Source organism: Ursus arctos, unplaced genomic scaffold, assembly GCF_023065955.2.
Source record: "Ursus arctos isolate Adak ecotype North America unplaced genomic scaffold, UrsArc2.0 scaffold_2, whole genome shotgun sequence".
Lineage (NCBI taxonomy): Eukaryota > Metazoa > Chordata > Mammalia > Carnivora > Ursidae > Ursus > Ursus arctos.
In genome coordinates this window covers 34,058,786-34,073,662 of record NW_026622874.1, presented here as the reverse complement: position 1 = coordinate 34,073,662, position 14,877 = coordinate 34,058,786, and the positions used below count along the sequence as shown (strand labels likewise).

At 42.3% G+C, this 14,877-nt stretch overlaps 1 long non-coding RNA gene across 3 annotated transcripts in view; it reads right to left on the bottom strand.

Annotated features, from left to right (window-relative positions):
• LOC123000166 (uncharacterized) overlaps window positions 1-14,877 on the bottom strand; it is a 73,118-nt gene extending 58,241 nt beyond the window's left edge. For 2 of the 3 annotated variants that reach the window (XR_006407959.3, XR_006407960.3), the window contains exons 1-3: window positions 14,838-14,877; window positions 14,627-14,745; window positions 12,080-12,200 (exon numbers count right to left, since the gene is read on the bottom strand). This is a non-coding gene — a long non-coding RNA (uncharacterized LOC123000166). The remainder of the gene's footprint in view (window positions 1-12,079; window positions 12,201-14,626; window positions 14,746-14,837) is intronic. The other variant, XR_008960291.1, reaches the window with a different exon arrangement.

Sequence of the window (14,877 nt, the reverse complement as noted above, 5' to 3'; positions counted from 1 at the left end):
CAAATACATTCTATGAGGCCAGGATTACCCTGATACCAAAACCAGACAAAGACACTCACACAGGGGGGGAAAAGCACTACAGACCAAAATCCCTCATGAACATAAATGCAAAAATTCTCAAGAAAATATTACCAAACTGCATACAACAACACATTGAAAAGATCATTCACCATCATCAGGTGGGATTTGTTCTGGGGATGCAAGGATGATTCAATGTTTGTATACCAATCAATGTGATAGAAGGATATACATCAACAAAACGGATAAAAATCCTATGATCATTTCAATAGTTGTGGAGAAAACATTTGACAAGATTCAACAGCCATTCATGATTAAAAACTGTCAACAAAATAAGACGAAACCAGAAAGGGAGACAAACCGTAAGAGACTCTTAATCATAGGAAACAAACTGAGGGTTGCTGGAGGGGAAGGGGATAGAGGGATGAGGTAACTGGGTGATGGACATTAAGGAGAGTATGTGATATAATGAGCACTGGGTATTATATAAGACTGATGAATCATAGCTCTGTACCCCTGAAACCAATAATACATTATATGTCTATTAATTGAATCTAAATTAAAAAAAAAAACCTTCAAAAAATAAAATAAAATAAAATAAAAACTGTCAACAAAATGGGGTTAGAGGGAACATACCTCAATATAATAAAGGCCATATATGAAAAACCCAGAGCTAACAACATTCTCAATGATGATGGACTAAGAGCTTTCCCTCTAAGATCAGGAACAAGACAAGGATGTCTACTCCTGCCACTTTTATTCAACATAGTAAGAGAAGCCCTAGCCACAACAATCAGACAAGAAAAAGAAATAACAGGAATCCATATAGGTAAAGAAGTAGTTAAACTGTCATTCTTCACAGATAACATGATCTATAAATAGGAAATTTTAAAGACTATCAAAAAACTATTAGAAATAATAAACAAGGGCGCCTGAATGGCTCAGTTGGTTAAGCATCTGCCTTTGGCTCGGATCATGATCCTGGAGTTCCAGGATGGAGTCCCACATCGGGCTCCCTGGTCCGCAGGGAGTCTGCTTTTCCCTCTGCCCTTCACACTGCTCATGCTCTCACGCTCTCTCTCTCAAATAATAAAAATAAATAAAATCTTTAAAAGAAATAATAAACAAATTCAGTAAAGTAGCAGAATACAAAATTAAATACCCAGAAATTGGTAGTTTTTCTATACAGTAACAACAAGGTCACGGAAAGAGAAATTAAAAACAATATTTATAATTGTGCCAAAAATAGTAAAATATCTAGGAATAAACTTAACCAAAGAAGTAAAAGATCTGTACTCCAAACACTACAAAACACTGATGAAAGAAATCAAAGATGACACAAAGAAATGGAAAGATATTTCATGTTCATGGGCTTGAAGAATTAATATTGTTAAAATGTCCATGCTACCCAGAGCAATCTACAGATTCAATGCAGTCCCCATTAAAATACCAACAGCATTTTTGGGGTGCCTGGGTGGCTCAGTCAGTTAAGTATCCACCTCTTGGTTTCTGCTCAGATCATGATCTCATGAGTCATGAGTTCAAGCCCGCATGGGGAATCAATGCTCAGCACGGAATCTGCTTGGAGATTCTGTCCCTCCCCCTGCTCTCTTTCTCTCTCTCTCAAAATAAATAAATAGATCTTTAAAAAATAAAATACGAACAACATTTTTCACAAAACTAGAACACATAATCCTAAAATTTGTATGAGACCACAGAAGACTCTGAATAGTCAAAGCACTCCTGAGAAAGAAAAAGAAAGCTGGAGATGTCACAATTCCAGATTTCAAGATATACTACAAAGCTATAGTAATCAAACCAGTATGGTACTGGCATAAAAATAGAAACATAAATCAATGGACCAGAATATGGAGCCCAGAAATAAACCCTCATTTATATGGTCAATTGATCTATAACAAAGGAGGCAAGAATATACATTGGGGAGGGGCGCCTGGGTGGCTCAGTCGTTAAGCGTCTGCCTTCGGCTCAGGGCGTGATCCCAGAGTTTCAGGATCGAGCCCTGCATTGGGCTCCCTGCTCCACTGGGAGCCTGCTTCTTCCTCTCCCACTCCCCCTGCTTGTGTTCCCTCTCTCGCTGGCTGTCTCTCTCTGTCAAATAAATAAATAAAATCTTTAAAAAAAAAGACTATACAATGGGGAAAAAACAGTTTCTTCAATAAATGGTCCTGGGGAAACTGGACAGCTTCATGCAAAAGAATGAACTGGACTACTTTCCTACACCATACACCAAAATACACTCAAAATGGATTAAACACCTAAATATGAGAACTGAAACCATAAAAGTCCTAGAAAAGAACACAGGCAGTAATTTCTCTGACATCAGCCATAGCAACATTTTTCTAGATATGTCTCCTGAGGCAAGGGAAACAAAAGTAAAAATAAACTATTGGGGACTGTATCAAAATAAAAATGTTTTGCACAGCCAAGAAATCATCAAGAAAACAAAAAAGACAGCCTATTGACTGGGAGAAGATATTTGCACATGATATATTTGATAAGGGATTTATATCCAAAATATATAAAGAACTTATACAACTCAATGCCAGAGATCGAATAATCTAATTAAAAATGGACGGAAGTTATGAACAGATATTTCTCCAAAGACGACATACAGGTGGCCAACAGACACATGAAAAGATGCTCAACATCACTAATCATCAGAAAATGCAAATGAAAACCACAATAAGATACCACCATATTAGAATGGCTTATACCTGTTAGAATGGCTAAAACAAAAACAAAAAACAAGAAACAGTAAGTATTTGAGAGAATGTGGAGAAAAAAGGAACCCTCATGCACTGTTGGTGGGAATGTGAACTGGTGCAACTACTGGAGAAACCAGTATGGACACACATTGTGAGAACCAATGGAAAGGAGCCTGAGCTGCTGGAACCCATTCTCTATGCATTCGTGGCATGGTAAGTGTAATAATAATAATAATAATAATAATAATAATAATAATAGGGGCGCCTGGGTGGCACAGCGGTTAAGCATCTGCCTTTGGCTCAGGGTGTGATCCCGGCGTTGTGGGATCGAGCCCCACATCAGGCTCCTCCGCTATGAGCCTGCTTCTTCCTCTCCCACTCCCCCTGCTTGTGTTCCCTCTCTCGCTGGCTGTCTCTATCTCTGTCGAATAAATAAATAAAATCTTTAAAAAAATAATAATAATAATAATAAAAGACCTCAAGACTGTGAAAACAAAACAAAACCCACTAATTTGAAAATATAAATGCACCCAGTTATGGGATGAATAAGTCAGGGGAATAAAAGGCGTCATAAGGAATATAGTCAATGATACTGTAGTAGTGATGTAACAGGACAGACAGTTGCTACACTTGGAGTGAACACAGTAAGTGTAAATTGTCTGAATCATGTACAACTGAAACTAATATAATATGTGTGAACTACACTTAAATTTTAAAAATAAATAAAAAATAAACATGCAATTTCCATATGACCTAACAACTGAACTCTTGGACATTTATTTCAGAGAAATGAAAGTCTATGTTCAAACAAAAACGTCTGGAAAAAAAAAAAGAAACATATGATTCAGTAATTCCACTACTGAGTATTCCACATAAAACATTAATTCAAAAAGATACCTGCATCCCTATGTTTATTGCAACATTATTTACAAAGCAAAGACATGGAAACAATCTAAGTGTCCATCAATGGATAAAGATGTGACTATATATATAACTTAATATTACTCGGCTATAAAAAAAGCAGTAAGATCTTGCCGTTTTTGACAACATGCATGGACCTAGGGAGTATTATGTTAGGTGAAGTAACTCAGAAAAGACAAATACTGGGTGATTTCACTTACATGTGGAATCTAAAAACCAAACAAACAAAAGCAGAAAAACCCATGAATACAGAGAACAAACTGATAGTTGCCAGAGGGGAGGGGGTAGTGGGATATACAAAATGGGTGAAGGGGAGTGGGAGGTACAGACTACTAGTTATGGAATGAATAAGTCATGGGGATAAAAGGTACAGCATAGGGAATATAGTCACTGGTATTGCAACAGCATTGTATGGTGACAGATGGTAGCTACATTTGTGCTGAGCATGACATGACATATAGAGTTGTCGAATCATCATTTTGTACACCTAAAACTAATGTAACATTGTGTGTCAACTATATTTCAATTTAAAAAAATAAAAATAAAACAAAATTTAAAAATTAATACATTTCGGGTGGCGCAGTTAGACGATAAGCGTCTAACCTTTGGCTCAGTTCATGATCCCAGGATGGAGCCCTGCATCGGGCTCCCTGCTCAGCTGAGAGTCTGCTTCTCCCTCTCTCTCTCCTTCTGCCCTTGCGCATGCTCTCTTTCTCTCAAATAAATGAATGAAATCTTTAAAAAAATTTTTTTCAAAAAAATTCAACATCTACCACTATATTATCACATACAGCGTCCCAAGTAACAATAGTGCAAGGATATCCAACTAATTTAGAAAATTTTAACAATTAAAAGGGATTAGTTGAAGGATTAAGAGTAAAATTAACCCAGGCACATGAGTATATAGATTCCTAACAACTGATGATAGACCAATGTTTGGGAAGGTCATCAAAAAGATGTGATTGCCAATCGACCCATGAACTGGACCCAGGCACTCAGAGGCTCTTCACTCCCATCCCTGTCTTTGGAATGTGTATTCTACTTGCCTTTCCAGCTCCTACAGGCTTCTCCAAGGACATAGCCTTGAGATAGTGATGTCATATCGAGAACACCCGCACAGTATATATGACTGAACCCAGTGAGGACTTCTAGGTAAACTTTGATTTGGCAGCAGGTATGAGGGATTCCTTCACCTTGCTATTGTCTAAGACAAGCCTTGTATGTACATTTCCTTTGCTTACTAAAACTGTCACCTACCAACCTGAGTGGGCTGCCTCTTTCTTTTCTCTCTCTCTGCCCTCTGCATATGAGGTCCAATTTTAGATTTCACCTGGGAAGCTCCCGAGGAGGAGGTTCTAAACCAACAACTACCCATTAAGGCTAAATGCTTTGAAGGTCCCAATTTAGAAAATGTTCTTGGAATAGATGTAATAAGACATAGACAAATAAAAAAAAAATTCAAGAACACCTAAAGGAGCAAATTAATGCCCCTACTATTTCAACACTTAATAATCCAATCTAGACTTGTTAAAGTCAGATGAGTCATATAGGTTTTCAGTAGATTATGGGAAGTTAAATACTCTCCCCAAATTGAGGGAGTACTCCCAGATACAGGTGCTGTCATACACAATATCATCACTGGATCATGAACTTACTATATGGTGATAGACTTATCTGACACATTGTTGCTATTCCAATTGATGAAGAGAGCCAACCCATGACTGCCCTTATATGGGAAGGCAGACAATATCAGTTTACTAGGTTACCACAAAAATATCACAACAGCCCAGTAACAGCCCCCAACTTTCTAACACAAAACATCCAGGCCTTGCAAGAAAACCAACACATACACAAACCAGCATTTCCAGTATTGATGACCTACTTATTTATGGTGATAACTTGGAAGAACAGACTAGAGTCACAACACAGTTAATTGAATTCCTTACCCTCAGAGAATGAACAATTGACCCAAGTAACATTCAAGGACCCCACACTACAATAAAATTTCTAGGTCTTCTGAAGGCAAAAAGTACCAGACCCAGTCACAGACAAGCTCGACTGCATTCCATTCGTACCAGAAAAGCAGCAGCTCTGAAACGGATAGGACTGTTTGGATATTGGAAACAGCACATACCACATATGAGGATCATATTAAAAACATTTATGAAATAATTAGGAAGAGTAAGGAATTTAGATGACCAGAGACTCAAGAGGCAGCCTTTACTTATTTCATAAATGCTGTCAGAACTTGTAACTCACTGGCACCAGCTGATGAGGACTCTAGAGATAAACCAGGGTGCCTACGCTCACAAAGGTTTGCAACATGGTCTCTGTGGACTAAAACACCACAGGACCCCAAATATTACCCAATGGTATTTTGCCCCGGGGCTCCTGGGTGGCTCAGTTGGTTGAACATCTGCCTTTGGCTCAGGTCATGATCTTAGGGTCCTGGGATCGAGCCCTGCATCGGGCTCCCTGCTCAGTGGGAAATCTGCTTCTCCCTCTCCTTCTGCCCCTCCCCCTCTGCTCATGCTCTCTCTCTCTCTCAAATAAATAAAATCTTTTTAAAAAAAAAGAAGAAAAAAAGGAAATTCCTGTGGCCCAAGAACAGAAACGAACCAATTAAAGGCTCACCTGGGCACTGTATGAGTCCTACAAAATACAAAGCCGCTAACAGAAAATAAACTAATAAACTCCAACAGCCTATACTGGAACGGGTAAGGCAGTGACAAAAAGAGAGAAACTACTCCTGACCATAAAGTCCTAACATGGAAATGGTATATTTCCAAGACAAATGGATTGAAGGTCAACTTCTGTATGAACTGAGAAAATCTAATATGCCAATAGTGGACGGGCCAGAATTCCTGAGGGGTGAGCCTATCCAATCTCCAGCAGTTGGGCAACGGGGACTGCGGTGGTCCATGGCACTCAACAATGCCTCGTGAATGGATGGATCAGCCTCCATGACACCACCTGGAAAATGCTGGCAGGCAGTAGCCTTGAGGACTAATGATGGTCCAACCCTGTCAGAATCAGGCTCGAGGAAATCAGCACAATATGCCGAGTTAATAGCCATAAAATTGGCGATTGAACAATCTGTTAAGGAAAATCAGAATGATGTATATCTCTCTCAGACTCATGGGCAATAGCTAATGGAGTAGCTTTTTAGTCAGGAACATGGCAGGAAAGTGACTGGAAAATAGGAAATAAGAGCATATGGAGTAAGGAGATATGGCAGAAGATAGCACTGGCTGATAACTGCGTGTTCATCACACATCTCTGCACGTCAGAAAGACAACTCTGAGTAATGAAACTTAATGACCAGATAAACTCACTACAAAAACAAAGAAGCTAAAATTCCTAAAACAAAAACCACAATGATTCATGACTAACAAGGAAACCAATTCAAAACACAAACATACATAAACAAGAAGGATAATGGAACATAAAACCTGGGCACAAAGTTATGCCGACTGATTGGATCGTCGCATGGGCGCGTATCACCAAACAGGTCATGTTGGCACAAAAGGCACTAGAACGTGGTCAAGAAACACGTATATATGTACCAAATACCTCCAATTTCAAATTAAGATGTGTGGGACTTGCCGAAAGTTTAAAGATTGGAGGTCACTAATGAATACTCCAGGTAAGGTCAAAGATGACAGACCCTTCCAGATTATACAAATGATTATATAGAACGCTTTCCTGTATCAGAGAATCAACTATATGCATACATCATTGTAGAGACACGGTCAGGAATAGGATTACTCTTAATCTTTGCAGGAAAACTGATCAAAAATCCACCATCAGAGCATTAGAAATCTGGATTGCTTGCTATGGTATCCCAACCATCATAGAATCAGATCAGGGCACCCACTTCAAAGGAAAGCAAATACAAGAATGGGCTAAGGAACAAAGCATAATGTGGAACCGCCACTTAAACCTACAAGCCAACCACATCTGGGACAAATGAAAGGTGTAATGGCTTATTCAAGCAGAAACTTACTAATCCTGTTATAAAAGCTAGGGCTAAAGCAATTGGGGAGGTGGCAAGATCTCTAAACCGTAAATACAGAAAGAATGGAACAACTCCTATTGGATTAATATTACAAGAACCCACAGAGATAAGAGTACTAACAATACCCCAGAATCTAAATTAGAAAGAAAAATATTCATTAAAAGAAACCGTAATGATATATATTTATATATAGTACCGTAGAAATTATAGCACTTGCCACCAATAAAACCTATAGGATGACTGTAGAAAAAAACATATTACATCAAATTAAAGATAATATGATGCTTCTATAAAAATGTCAGGCATAAAGAACACCATCTTTATTGTATTAACACCAGATGCCTAATATTTAGCCTAGCATAATGCAGGGTGACTAAACTTGGGGAAATGTTGGCAAAAATAGACATAATAATGACAGATATACTTGAGTGGCAAAAACAAGAAGAAAGAATTTAAAATGTCTAGGATACTATCCTTATTTTGCAGGCAGGAATCCACTATGCATCTTTAACCCTATCAAGATTATTAAGCGGGTCAAGGCAGCATGCTGCCTGCTGGCCATACTCCATTGCCTCTTGCTCGCTATTGGCTACCGTCCTCATTGCGGCTAAGGATACTCTTCTGACAGCTCGAGCAATAGCAGTTGTGCCAGTGTTCTGACCTGGAATGTCACCTCCGGTCCAGTACAACTCCACCGTCTGCCATATCCACTACTTTCTCCAGGGATCACCATGCCGGTCACCTCATTGCAATGGAGCACTCATCGACATCACCAGTGTCACCAAACCCGACTTCTCCACCCCATCCTTCACTGTCAGCACCATCTACTCACTGGGAAAGCTTCAGTCAATAGAGACACTAAATATTTAGGGAAGCTGATGAAGCAATGGAAACTTCCATTTTAATCTCCGTAAGAATCAACAAGGATCTTGAACAACAACTCTTATTAGACATTGACTTCAAGGATGAAGACTGGTCTGAACCACTAACTGACTCTTGGTATCATAACCCAGCATATACCAAGGCAACTGGTGCTGAATTTTGTACTTTTATCTTACTGAATTGAGTGCAGCATTGGACACATGACGAAGACACTGAAAATAACCCAGATTTAGTTCCTGATTTGTGTGTTAGCATTTTATTGTAAAAGAACAGCTGCTGAATACGCAGAATGGGCAATTATATCTTTAAATAAGAATAGGCCAAAAAAATTGATCACTTACTACACTCCCAATTTTCACTGTTTAGTCCATATTCACCTATTAGAAAACAATAGATATGAATGAACAATGTAATAGATCGGCGGATATTATATCCAGACTTTAACAGAACAGGGACACCTTGTAAGGTATACATAGGACACGTAGGAAACGTAGCATATAGCATATATCATTATCCTTTGTGGTATAGATCAGGCTTCTTTTTCACAGCACTGATTTCTACCCTAAGAATATGGCAATCTATGTTAATAAAACCTCTCCCAGTCATACCCTACAAGAGTAGCCTATACCTTGAAATTTAACATGTAGGACTTTCTAGCCAGACACAGATACCCTAATTGTGTTCAGTTTTAGCCAACCTCATTTATGCTCAATTTACAATGTATGCCAAAGACAGATTCACTCAAAGGAAGGAAACCCTTACAGTTCCTTGTTGGACTGGTAGGTTTAACTGGAGCAACAATGGCAAGCCATTTTTTTCTCAATTCCAAATCCATCAAATCATATTAAATTTTCAATTTTTGAAACCAAACAATCTCAATAGAACACACATGCAAGGGTAGCTTTGTCATCATTGGGTACACAGATGGAAATATTCACAATACATTACAAAACATAAATTTCACACAAAAGTAAACACAGCAATGGAAACCTGACATAAAGTAGCTGGAGAAAACACTAAAAATAATACTAAAAAACAACATAAAGCATGTTTCTCTGTTGATTGTCAATGTTATAGTTCGGAATGGTCGGTATGTGGGGTAGTCTTAGGACAGCTACAATCTCAAGGCGGTACTGGTCGCCTGAGATGACAGCCCATTAGAAATCACACATCCTAATGGCTCTAATTCCTTGGGCAACTGTGAAATTAGAATATTGGTGTTTAAAGGAGGAAATAGGACATTGGGTTACCCACATTTACAGTTTCCCAATATCAAAAGGGAGAGTGGAGCGTACTGGCCATAGAAAGCCCCCTTATGATAGAAGGAAAATGTGTTTCTAAAGATATATTGCTGGAATGAACAAAAATGCCTTTATTATTCTGGATACACCTTATAGTACAAGTACAAGGATCAAGGACTATGGCTTTCATGCCTTCCCAACCAGTTGTATATAACATGGGAACTGGAACGAGGATAGCACGCTCTAGGCCAAAACTCACTGTAACCTAACGGAGTCAAAGGGAAAATACGGAACACAACATGATGTGATGAGTAAAAATACAAGTAATGAATGTGTTAACAGAGGGAAAAAGATGTTTTTTGAGGTCAATAAAAGATCAAGAGCTATGAAAATAACCAGAAAAATTTTTCACACTGAACTTCCTCAAATTGATCTAATAAATATAAACCATACATTAGGAACCCTAAGTCAAGGCACATTTGGAAGATGAATCAAAATCAAAATAACTTTGCAGGAATTAAAAAGAGAATGAACACACGCATTCCCTGACATAATGGCAGCCTTGAATGCTGATGTTACCGCAGTTGAACACATGCTTGACAGTACTGGGCAATTTGCACCCTCTGGAGCTTTATAAAGACAATCTTCACTTGGAAACATATTTGTCAAGGTCGTTAAACTGAGCGGTTCAAGAAACGTAACTTTTGGGGGCGCCTGGGTGGCACAGCGGTTAAGCGTCTGCCTTCGGCTCAGGGCGTGATCCCGGCGTTCTAGGATTGAGCCCCACAACAGGCTCCTCCGCTATGAGCTCGCTTCTTCCTCTCCCACTCCCCCTGCTTGTGTTCCCTCTCTAGCTGGCTGTCTCTATCTCTGTCGAATAAATAAATAAATAATCTTTAAAAAAAAAAAAAAAGAAACGTAACTTTTGGTTGTTTGGAGATTAAATATGGTACCATGTTAAAGAGTTCTTTGTTATGCTTATATTGATATTAGGAATATAGTTGTTTAAACTGGTCATTAAACTACCGTGTAAAAGAATGTTTGTCTAAGGAAAAGTACTCTCCGGAAATGGCTGTTTGTGATTAACATTGTAAGTGCTGTAGAATCACAGGGTAGATGGATATCTTCGTGAATTTGGGTTTGCACAGGACATGAGATCCTTAGTATTAATTGGCGCGTGAGTGATTTGAAATCACACGGTAGACTGTGGTGTGTCGGTTCGACTGGATTTCAAACCACTTGCTTATGACAAAGACAAAAATACAGTTGTTCCTAGAAGTGACGTTGCTTTGACTGTTGCTTTTATGTGAAGTTGTGTCAGATGTGTCATCATCTCATCTGTTCTCACCCATAAGAACTTAGTAGCTCGGCTGCTGAGGGGCTGCCCGCAGCCTTACGTTAAAAACATATAAAGAAGCAGCTATGGCAAGGGGACAGTAGACTGTAAATACTGAGAGTCCATGAGGACTGTGAGAGTGTTTGGTCTGGGCAAGGCTACACCTGGCTGATCTAAAAGGACTCCTAAAGACCTTGGGGGCAATTAGCTCCTGCCTCCGTCAATGTGACTTTCACAGGCAGTGGCAAAAGCCATATAGCATCCCTGCAAAAAATCACATTCTCCATCCACCCCAGGTCCTGGTTCCCTAGCAACGTGCTCTAGCAACACGAGACTTTTCCTTCTGCGCCCGCAGCCAGACTTCAGCTCCGGGTTGGCTAAGCGGTCTGTCCTCAGCTATATTTGAACTTTATTCCTTTCATCTCTCCTTGCCTGGAACAATCGTGTGACTAATCTAACATTGGTTTGGAGTCTGTGATTTCCGTATTATCTACTGAAAAGACATTCTCTTATAGGCTACTGGCTCCTGAAATTCGCACAGGGAACCCTTGTGAAATACATTGCTGGCAAAGACAAAATTCGTCTCTGAGCATTATTTGCCTCCCAAAACAAAACAGCCTTCGTGGGGAATAGGTGCATTTGTTTAGCATAAAGTTTGGAATTAGGTACATGCCAGGGACCTCCAATAGCCTGTTCTTGTGACCCAGCCTTGCTGACATTGCCCTGTTCCAGGTTCCTGGCTCCTCTGACCCTCACCTCCTGGCATGAGCTGCCTGCACCCGGTCAACCACCCTTGGCTAGCCAGCTCCCTCCAGGCCTGTGGAGCTAGGGCTCATCCCCAATTTCCTGCATAGCCCCAAGGATGGAAGGAGCCTACCTCCCAGAACTTGTTCTGAGGCAGCCATAGAAACGGGTGACAGTCCCTATGTGTACTTACTGTTTCCTGGGGTCCTAGCTTTCTGTAGCCATCAAGGCTCCTAGGTGTCTCCAATTGGAAGCTGCCTCAGCTAGCCTGCCCGATCCAACTGGTAAGGCATTCCAGATTGTTCCAGCTCTGCCTTCAAGGGAAATACAGATCATGTGTAAATTAGGGTTTAGGAATATGCCAGGTATGCCCAAAAGCCTCCTCCTGTGACCCAGGCTTACCCAACTTTGTCCTGTTCCAGGGCGATGGCTACCCCAACCTGCACAGACCGCACATGTGCAGTACTCACTCTGTCATCTGGTCTTAGGTGGCAGGGGACCCTCCAGGCCTGGGGAACTCTGGCCTGAATTCAACCAGCTCAGGAGTCTCAGGGTGGAAGCAGTCCACCCCCAGAAGATCTGAGGCAGCTTTAAACTGGTGAAAGACTGTCCCCGTTTGGACTGGTTGCCTAACGGGGTCCCGGGTTTCTCCAGCAACTACAAGGTCCCCGGCAACCTCAATCTGCAGAGTCTGTGCATGCGTGCACAGCTGTCAGCCCGTCTTGGGCTGCAGGGTGCACTCCAGGCCTGTGCAACTCCAGCCGGAATCCAACTGCCCGACCAGCATCTGGGTGGAGGGAACCCATCCTCCCACTCCCGTCAAAGATCTTTCTTAGGCAGCAGCTTTAAAGCGAGGCAAAAAGGAGGGCATGTGGTATGATGTGATGAGCACTGGGTGTTATATGGAACGAATAAATCATTGAACACTACACCAAAAACTAATGATGTACTCTATGTTGGCTAATTGAATTTAAATAAAAAAATAAAAATAAAGTGACAGTAGTCAGTTCCCATGTGTGCTGCTCTTTTGGACTTTAGCAACAATCAAGTCTCCCAGAGGTCTCTTATTGGAGGGTACCCCGGTCAGCCAGCGCATCCCCTCCATCTTCTTCCAGCTCTGCCGTTGGTGGGACTATGTTCATTTGTATAGATTAGGGCTTGGAATAAGGCGGATGCCTCGTAACCCCAGGAGCCTGCTCCAGTGCCCCAGCTTCTCCAGATGCTTGCTCTGTTCTGGATCCTCAGCTGGGAGGACCCCGATCTGGGAGTCCCACACATGTGTAGCACATACCTCGTAAGCCAGCCTCAGGTAGACCCCCGCCTATAAGCCCTTGGAACTCAGACCAGTCCTGAACTACTGCTAGCTTCCACTGTGGAGACCGCCCACGGCCTGAAAATCTTTCTGAGGTTCCTGCTGAAGCTGGTGATGGTCAATCCCCATTTAGACTGGCTGGGGGGCCTTTCGAACGAGGTCCTGGTCTTCAGCCATCAAAGCCCCCAGGTGTCTCTTATCAGAGGGTACTGGGCCATCCCACCTGGCCCCATGCTGGCAAGGCAGTCCAGATTTCTCCAAATCAGCCTCTGGAGAAATATCCATCTTTATGTAGGTTGAGCCTTAGTATTAGGCTTATGCCAGGTACCTTATTAGCCCCAACCTGTGATTTGGCCTCTCCATACACTCGCCCTGTCTCTCTGAGTATAAACTCCTGGCTACCCTGACCTGCACAGCCCACACCTGCACAGTACATACCCCAAAAGCCACCCTTGGGTGAACACAGCTATCTGCCCCTATGGAACTGGGGCCTATTCCCTACCACCTGCATGGCCTCAAGTGTAAGAGGAGCCCATTCCCCCCAAATTGATTGGAGGCAGCTGCTAAAATGGGCAACAGTCAGTCCCCCCATAGGCTTACTGTGTGTTGGTATTTCAGACTTTAGCAGCAATCAAGGCTCCCAGGTGTCTCTTATTGGAGGGGACCCCCACCAGCCAGCCCCCTCCACCTTACTCCAACTTTGCTTTCAGCAGGAATATGAGCATTTCTGTAGGTTAAGCCTCAAAATTATGCAGATGCCACATATCCCTAATAGCTTGCTGTTTGATTCGGACTCTCCTGTAGCTTCCCCTGATTCAGTTCCCTGGCTACGCTGACCCGCGTGGCCCGAGTATGGGCCTTCTGAGCACCCTGTCAGTCGGCCCTCGGCCAATGGTGCCCTCCAGGCCTGTGGAGCACAGGCTGTTTCCCAAGCGCCTGCGAGCCTCCAGGGTGGAGAGAGTCCACCCCCAGATAATCATGCTGAGACAGCAGCACTAATCTGATGACAGATCATTTGGACTGGCCGCCTGGTGGGGTCTCGGGCTTCTCCAGTAATCAGGGCCCCCAGGCATCTCCTATTGTCTCCAGCAGTGCAGCCTGCCCCGCTCCAAGCGGTCCACGTTCCTCCAGCTCCTCCCTCAGCATGAATTGGCACCTTTGTGCAGGTTGAGGCTTGAAATTTGGCAGAGGTCAGGCACTTCCAAAAACCACTTTTGTGTTGCAGCCTCTCCCAACATTTGCCCTGTTTCAGGTCCTTGGCAACCTGACGTGGCCATCCCATGCATGTGCAATTCGGATTCCATCAGCCACACGCGGGCACTGTGGCCCTCAGACCTATAAAGCTAGTGCCCGTCCTGAACCACCTGCATAGCCTTGAAATGGAGGGGGATGCCAAATGGGTGACAGTCAGTCCCCAAGTGCACTTACCATCTGCTGGGGTCCAGGGCTTCTGCAATAATCGAGCTCCCAGGTATCTTACCGCAGGCTGTTCCTGCCAGCCTGTGCAATCCAACCTGCCAAGGCAGTCCACATTCCTCCAGCTCCGCCTTCAGGGGAAACATACACATTTGCGTAGGTTAAGTCTTGGAATTAGGCAAACACCAGGTACTCCCAGCAACCCCCCGTCCTGTCCTGTTACCTGGCCTGTCCCGATACTGCCCTGCTCCGCCTGGCTACTC